General features: G+C 43.1%; 1 long non-coding RNA gene across 1 annotated transcript; it reads right to left on the bottom strand.

Moving 5' to 3' along the window:
* Positions 1-321: 321 nt before the first annotated feature.
* On the bottom strand, positions 322-2,825 carry LOC119388655 (uncharacterized). The gene is made up of 2 exons (XR_005182774.1): positions 2,556-2,825; positions 322-466 (listed from the first exon to the last, which is right to left on the bottom strand). It is a non-coding gene; the product is annotated as an uncharacterized LOC119388655 (long non-coding RNA).
* Positions 2,826-8,742: the final 5,917 nt, after the last annotated feature.

Here is an 8,742-nt window from a genome sequence, read left to right as displayed (position 1 = left end):
AGAATAAATTTAAACAAATGAGAAAATAACAGCTGGAAACTGCTTGGCATAATTGCTGAAAAAAGTGACAAAGTATTTAAGTCAGCAGACCAGTAGTGCCTACCAAAGGTCTTGCGTGGTTTTGTCCATGACTGTATACAGTAGTGTCATTCAGTAGTTTCACAAGCTATTCTACTTGCGAGCGTGAAAAATAAGCAAATGCAGAGTTATGCAGCGGCTATCACAATGCAATGCTTTAGGGATATGATCTGAATTCTGTCTATGGCCTGCTACACTTTTATGATACAGGAAAATTAAAGGAACACCAAACATGACCAAATGTTAGGTAGATGAAGACAGAACAAAATGTTTTATTAGCAATATTTAAAATGCTTGCTTAGTGGACCTCTTTAGGGGAGGCTTAGCTTGTGCGCCAGCTTCATGTGCGGATTCATTGCCACCTTTTACACCCTTTTTCCTTTGCAACCTGCGGCAAAAGAAGCCTTGATTGTAACAGACATCTGTGTCATGGCAAACACTTTGTAAATGCTGGTAACAATCATAATTCTCGTTCTTCCTAATATTTTGTGTGTGAATAATTTGCATGAAGTATGAGCTAGCATTCAAGAATTAAAATTGCAATGCTGTAATAGCACATACACGAGATTGCAGGTAATTTTGGTTATTTACAGAACACACCACATCCTGTGAATAACCTAAATAGCTTTCAGATGGTGGTATGATATATCACATTTTCCTGAATTTACACAGTAAAGTTCTCATGAATTGAAATTCGACAATTTAGGGCTAAAAATCATATAATTTTGTTTCCACTGTCTCGATTTTGTGTCACATCGGCGTAATTTCGACTAGAACACTAACATCACAGCCGACATAACCTTCAGCAGCCAGACCTGTAACTGCATGATGTAGTTATTGTGAAGTATTGTGCACACCAGTTGTAATACTAACAGTTTTCATGCTGGATTTCAATCTGTAAGCACTGTACAGCAGCTCTATTGCATGCACAGTGTGAGGACACGTATTTCAGGAAACGTAGCTATAGGCTAAAAATGGTCTAAAAGAGGCCAATATTATTCAAATAATGCCCATCGCAATCATGACACCACCAGTGAGTGTCGCCAGTATGCTTATTGGATTGTTTGGAGCATTATGAAAGAGAATAACATGGTGCTTAAAGGGACACTAAAGAGAAACAATGAATTGGTTTAGATTGATAAAGTGTGCTCAGAGAACTCTTGTGTAGTTTATTTCACCACCATAGGTTTATTATTAGAGGAGAAAACAAAGTTCAAAGTTTCATTTTTAAATTTCGTGCCGAACTTTGTAATTCGCGACGTAAAACATTTCAAAGAGCATTTAACGTATTTTGGAGCCACTGGCCCGACGAAATTTCCACAAACTCATTATGTCAAGTCTCTGGCACCCTCAGAGGACAATGTACTTAGATTTAACCGATTAGGAACTACGTAGGCCCAAGCAGGCGCCGTCAAAAATATGTGACGTCACGGCAAATGGTGCGGGAATTCCAAGGTGGCGTCGCCACCTGTATTTTCCTTTTGCGCATTTTCTCGCTTATTAAGCGTCTTCTCGCAGCAAGCGTGGTGTTTTTGGTATCGTGGAAGACTACTTTACTAATGCGAGAAAAATCTTTTTACTCTTTAGTGTCCCTTTAAGACGAAGTACAAGAATGTTCGTCATCTTCACTTCCTCCTGTCTAAAGCACCATTTTATTAATCTTAAAACGGTGGTCTCCTGTTTTATTCACTTTCAACAGTGAACAGAAAGCACTGCTTTTTGTGCCTTTCCGTAACATGGTAGTCTTGTTAATAATGGCATACTTTTGTGTGTACTTGCCTAATTAAAAAACTTGCAAATTGTGCTTGCTTTATTCATTTGCCCATACATGTCCTTTTCTTTTAATTTTGCCCTTCCTGCCACTTTCACCGACTGCAGTATGTACAAGATAAGTTACTGTGAATAAACGTTGTAAAAAAGGAAACTGGGGTCCATTTAATTTATTACGAAGACACAGCTCTGAGACCCTTAGCTCCGCCTCTCCATTTTTATTAACAGCCTACGCTTTTCCGTGAACAGCGGACTTTAGAGCACGAACGCTGGCAAATGAGCATAGCGTTCAGTCCCAGCCAAAAGTTTTCCTTTTTCTTTTTCCGGCGACACGCACCTGCAATTTTTTCGGTGGTTTGCTCCATTCTTTGTCCTGTCTGGTGTAACGGCGAAAAAGTAGTTTGGATGCGACGTATTTTGCTTAATTTTTTGCGCTACCAACGTTCGCTTGCGAGAGATACTGCCGTTGCAAATCAGCCACGAAAGCAGTCACTCGCGACTAGCCAGACATCACATCGTTAGAGAACCGTTAAGAATTAGTAGATCGCGCAAGGATATGTAGCACAACAGCAACAAAGCGTACCGAGCTAATAAAATAGGCAGTTTTAGAATAGCGTACACAAGCCTTTGCGTTAGCGTTTCGAACCGCTTTGCACGCGTCGTAAGCTGCAGAAACGCCGGCATCAGCTGAATGGTTCACAACTTACCCATGGACGAAACGAAGCACAGTTCGGAGCTATAGATGTTTGTCTTCATCAATGCGGTCACTTCAGTCAAGATTTTTCACGAGGGAGGATGCATTCGACGCATAAGAATCGCGAAAGTTTGTTGAGAGTCCGTATTGAAAAACCTTGCGCGACGAACAGGAAGCCGCCATGACGCTTTCCCTTCCACGGGAAGTAGATGGTGCTTTGCAAAAGCGCTGCCAGAACAGTGCACTGCAGCAGTCTGAACAATCATACCACTTGAGTTCTATATTCTTTCTCCTTGGCTTTTTTTACGTTATAGCTTTATTCATTATTGCGGCATGGGATCACGACGCTTGCAGCCTGCGAAGTCGAGTTCTTTGGTTGCATCGTCAGTATCATCATCGGCGGCAGCCGCCAAAATTGAATGCAGAATCTCAGCAAAGGCCGCGCAGCAGATCAAATAAAAACATAACGCTAAGTAGGTAACGTTAACGAGGCCTTGATGTTATGACAAGTGCCGCAAAGTTCAAATTAAACCCTTTATATTGGCATTTTGCGGACCCCCCTTTTCGTCAAGCCGAGCGCCTCACAGGAGGGCTCACATCATTGAGCAAACATAAGTTATTATGTGCGCTATGGAGTACGCGCAGTGCGCATGGACTTCTACCTCAGTTTCGTTGAGTGGCGAAGCATTTTGTAGCGATGACACTGACGAGGACCGCCAAAGTTGGTTCACGATGTACGCACCATGCAATAGAAACTGCATGCACAGATATTGCATCACACTAGTTGATCGAAGCTTCGATTTGTGGACCTATAATTGTAAAAAGAACCTCGTAGGTGCAATAAAATGGTAATGGGATACCTAGTTCGTGATTCAATATTGGCATGTTGTGTGAGTGCTCTCCACTGTCCCAGTTGAATTTGCACAGTGCAAACTTGTCGATACATGCGCGACTCTACACACACACGCACACAGACCATCTAGCAAAAAGTTGCTTCTTTACACTTTTCTTTTATTTTCCTTCATTGCGGAAGAATACAAGCCTGTGGGGGAAGAGGAAAAGAAGCGGGTTGCTTTTGCATCGTGAAACACCGTTTTTTTTTTTTGTGCTTTATTTCATTAGAGCTCGCAATTCGCCTTTCACCGATAAGAAACACCCTCCCGAACGCCTTAAGGCGAAGAGAGGAGAGGTTCCTCGAAGTCGCAGCCATTTCCACGCTCGAGCGACCGATGCTGTTGCTGCAGACGGCAACCGAGTGACGAACTCATTGGCGCTGGCATGTGTGGCACTGCGAGCCATATGGTAGTGTCCCAAGGATGGAAAGACTAATTGCTTGTCGCTTCCGGCGCACACAGCAGTTTTTTCCTCACTATGGGAGGACGAGCTCGTAGAGCAAATCGGCGCGTAGAGCATATCTGCGTATCTCTCGGTTACCTCGAGGCAAAAAGGGGACGATACGTTGGCCGAAAAGGCCGACAGACCGGCTTTCCGTCAAAAAAGAAAGGGGAACACCAGTAAACATGAGTGAGCACAGGGTATTTACACGCACAAAAAAAGAAAAAAACAGTGCTTGAAGTACGAAGAGAGAGTACACACACACAGGGCCTCTTCGTCTCTGTCTTCTTCGCGCCTTAAACAACGTCGACGCCCTGAAGCATGCAGACGCGCGCATAGGCGACAATCCTATTTGTACCTTGGTGCACGCATGCGACATGGCTGCGCCTGCTGCTGCTGCTTCGACGGAGGACTTTCTGAAATTTAATGCAACAGCGTGCGTGCGCGACACTGCCGCTTCTACGGCCGATGTCCAAGTGCTACGGCTGAACCTAGCAGATCCTGTAGCTGCAGAAGAATGGCTTCGGCAGTACAGTGCAGCAAGCAACACTTCTTGGATTGTCAAGCACTTTGCCACGAACTGCACAAAGTAAGTGACGTGCCAGCTTTTTTCATGTGTGCATGTGCAGTCGCACGTGCGAGGTAACTGCTATCATTACGAGTAAGTCTCTCGCTTCACATCTTCGCCTTTCGCGCCACTAATTTGAATCGAAAAAAAAAAGAGAGAGAGAGAGAAAGGTAGGAATGGCGTAACGGACGGGAACATTTTTTTTTTAATGCAACCCTCGATATATTATCGAAGTTCCCGCACTAACACAAGAAATTGCTTGCATAACTAATTTTCACTAGACAAAGGACGCTTGATAGCTTTCGTTTTGTTATATGCACTATTCCTAGTATTTTTGTGCCTGATAACAAAATTGAGTCATAAATGCTCTAACGTATCGTATGCTAGCATACTTAATTATGATAGATCAATTAATGACCACTTTTCGCGTCACTTCAAGACGCGCGCACAAAATCGCCCCGCCGCGGTCGAACATGAGACCACGTGCGCTCGGGCGAGGCCTAGGTCTGAGATTGGCTCCGGCTGAACGGTGCACAGCCTCAGCCTATCTCAGAGTTCATGGCTCGAGCTATGGTGAAGCTGAGAGCGCGTTTCTGGAATCTTGGCCCTGCGTGCGGGAAAGAACGCAACATCGTGGATGAGGCAGTATCGGCAAGGGAGTCACGCACGAGGCATGTTCTCTCGCTGGAATTCCTGCGCTACAGTAATAAACGACACGCAACAGATTCGCCTGCTAAGCACCCTCTTTACTGTCATGAATCTGTCGGCCTATTTAGGCAGATTGTTTTAGAAGGCAGACCTTACCACTCAATGCTGTAGGCAAAAACTATTAATGCAAGTGCTGAAGTTGAAAAAGTGAAGCCTCCCAGTATTGAAGTTTTATATTGGCCTAACAGAAATACAAAGGCAATTTGCAAGCGTTACATGTGTTTGAAAGCCTTGATATAACTTTCTTTTCTTTTTTTCAAACGCTCTACACACTATTTCAAACGCTCCCTACAATAGCAGCTCTTTCTTCAATATAATAATATCATTTCAGCAATGATTGATGGCAGGAGACAGCATGAACACAACACATGAGCACCAGAAAGAACACGGGACAGAGTTGAAGCCAGCACTCTGTCCAGTATTCTTCCTGGTATTTATGTGTCGTCTTCATGCTGTAATTCTCACGAATGTAACCGTAGCGATCGTAACCAGGTTAGTAAATTTGGGAAAGTGGGCTCTTTCTGCCGCATGAGGTTCATGGAAAAGCAAATTTCTGCACCAGCAAGTAGAAAAAGGTGTTCAGTTGTTCGTACAACCAACATAGCCTGATACAAAGCATGGTAGAAGAGTGAATGGCGATACTAAAAAAAAAACGGCAATATTTCCAGGACAACCTCTTGCGCATCTTGGCGTTTAATAAACATATTGTAGTAGCACAAAATTCATAACAGAAAAATAATAGAAGAGGAAGATAAAAGAAAAAAAAAAGATGGGTGCTTAGAAAGAGTAGCAGCTGTGTTTTTTTCTCTCCTTCTGTTCCCTTTTTATGAATTTTGTGCTACTATAATATGTTTGGCAATATCAGGGCACAGTGATGCACATTATGTAAGCTGCATCTGCACTGTGTAACTGTGGCCTTCTTTGCAATTATGTTCTTATTGCAGGATGGTCTTCCATAAGGTGTGGAGATGCCAGCATAGCAGCCACAATAAGAGCTCCACAAAAAAGCCTGGAAATAGAAACACAAATTGCCCCGCAAAAGTAGACATAAAAATAAAAAAATTGAACAGAGACACAAAAAAGAATGACGCCTTTTTGTGTGGGCCCACACCTCTGCAGACACTCATAAAATTGACAGACCAACACAATCACAGTACACAATCAGCAGAAGCACTGCGTATGCTACGTCCCACAGAAGAAACAAAGACTGCATTCATAGGATACTTCGAGAGCGGCATAGGACCTGCTGACGCCATTCGCAGCCATGAGGAGTCCCTTTCCGCAAAGCCTGATGGCCCTCTCCTGCTTGCTAACGGCAGCATCAACCCGATCAGCAGGAGTGTGTACTACTGGCACGAGGAGTGGAGAACTGCAAAATATGGGCCATCAGGAAGTCCGCTTCCAAAGCTGCTTGAGAAGGTGGACGAGTATGCGGCTGCAGGTAAGTTTGCATACGGCATATTGTCTGCAAATACATGCAGATAGAGCACATCATAGCCTGATTTTCCCTAGTGACACTAATGCTACTTGTAGCATTAATTGGTTCACTATACATATGTGCTGCAAATGAGACCTTATGCAAGCACTTTCACCATCCCATAGTTAAGGGGGGTTGCGCCTCGGTCAGCCGCCGTAAAACCAATAATGGCCCGACGTTCGAGGCTGCCTGCGTCATATTGTCCTTCGAACACAGACACGATGATTGCATTTAGCCGTTTGAAAAAAAATCAGCAGTAATGGCAAGTACTGGTGAGCAGTTATTGTAAACAGAACAACCTAAAGCTTATCTGATTGATGCTATGAAATGTTCAGGAATTAAACAGAACAGTGTTGAGACCACAAGCAGGTACAAATCTTAATCTGCATAAACTGCTCGGATTCATCCTCCAGAAGTGAGAAAGCAATAGGCTACCATACATTAGCATTGGGAAAGGAAAGCAAGAGTTGTTTGGAAGATGGTGGGATATAGGGAAATGCACACACAAGGTGCCAATGGAAAAATGGAAAATTTCCAAGCACTGCTTTTCCAGGTAACAGAGAATGACGCCCCTTATCGTTTAGAAATCCTCTAACGAAGTTGCCACCCTGTCTTCTGCAGGTGGAAGACAGTGCTTGTGACTGTCCTTGTACTACATAATTTCCACACAGACATTAGAAGTGCCTAAAATACCCAAGAACCTTGGACAAGCTGTACAATTTCTTACCATGAGCAAATTCATGAAGCAATATTTATCAGAAAAACCAAGTTTCGGTAAGTGGTCAATGAGCTTAACTTGGAAAGGGAGGGGGGGGGGGGGGAGGGAAAGAAAAGGAAAGCTATGCAGTACATTGTAAGACTTTTTGATAGCGAACGACACGTAAGAGACAGCTGGGCAGAAAAATAATTGTACTCCAACAAGTATACTCAGCGACAACTTTTCTTGACAGCACTGTGGAAGCTACAGAACCGAAATGCATGCCTGCTATCACGCCAAGAAATAGTTCTTAGGTTTATTGACAATTTTGTCATTTGCCTTGCTGAAATAAATAGTGCTTTATTTATTATGTGACTGAAACAGTTGCAGAAAGTCGTAGGTAAAGTACAGTTATTGTTCACTTCACAGGAATACCTCCCTTTTCTTTCCATACAGCACCATCTTTTCAGCATGCCCGTTTTCCAAAGTAAACATGGCATCCGTGACATAGTGGTTCAGTGTGCGGCCACGAACGCGCTGTTTAGTTCTTCAAGAAAAGCATACTCATAATATGACACAATAATTAACACCAAAGAATCGAAATGTCTCTCCTGTTCACATTTTTCATGTACAAAATGCGTTAACGATACGAGCAAACTAAAGTGAAATCAGCCGCCAGCTGTCTTACTACTTGCAGAGCAACACGAATGTACAGGAGCCCCACCTCTGCAGCCTTCGCTCCACTGTCAAGATAAGTTGTCGCCGAGTATAGGTGGAAAAGATAGGAGTGCAAGCTGTACTTCCACTCAATGCATTAAAGAATGAAAAGGGAAGGCTCGCAATAATTTTAACATGTGGATATGCAAGGGTACCCAAAATGCAATTTCAGCATAACACATAAAGTTGCCACACAAGACAATGTACAGCGAGCTGACATTACAACAACCTCAGAGGATTGATTTCGTGATCTCCTGCTAGGGACTGTTGCTTGCATGCAAAAACTTATGCTTGAGTGAGTTGGTACATAGCTAAAAATGATAAACAGTGCATGATGGACAAAACACACACAAAAAAAAAACACACACAAATGACTGATTTAAATCATTCAACAAAAAACAGGGCGTACAACAAGGACACAAGAAAGAAAAGTAGACACCACAAATGCCGACTAACAACTGAAGATGCGCACAAATGGCAAAAAAGAAAGAAGACACGAAACACTTATCTGCGCATGCCTATGCAAAGGCTAGCGTATCAATCCAGCACACGCGACAATCTACTTGAAAGATGTAACTGTTAAGACATTTTGTTTCCTTTTTATGCAAGGTAATTGACGGTTGGCTCACGCATGCGTTACCACTATTCTCTATATGCCAAGCCTCAACCATTAGATGCGTTTCCTCATTCCTATGCCG

The sequence above is a fragment of the Rhipicephalus sanguineus genome, chromosome 1 (genome assembly GCF_013339695.2).
Source record: "Rhipicephalus sanguineus isolate Rsan-2018 chromosome 1, BIME_Rsan_1.4, whole genome shotgun sequence".
NCBI classification, from domain to species: domain Eukaryota; kingdom Metazoa; phylum Arthropoda; class Arachnida; order Ixodida; family Ixodidae; genus Rhipicephalus; species Rhipicephalus sanguineus.
This window is presented reverse-complemented; position numbering and strand designations above follow the sequence as displayed.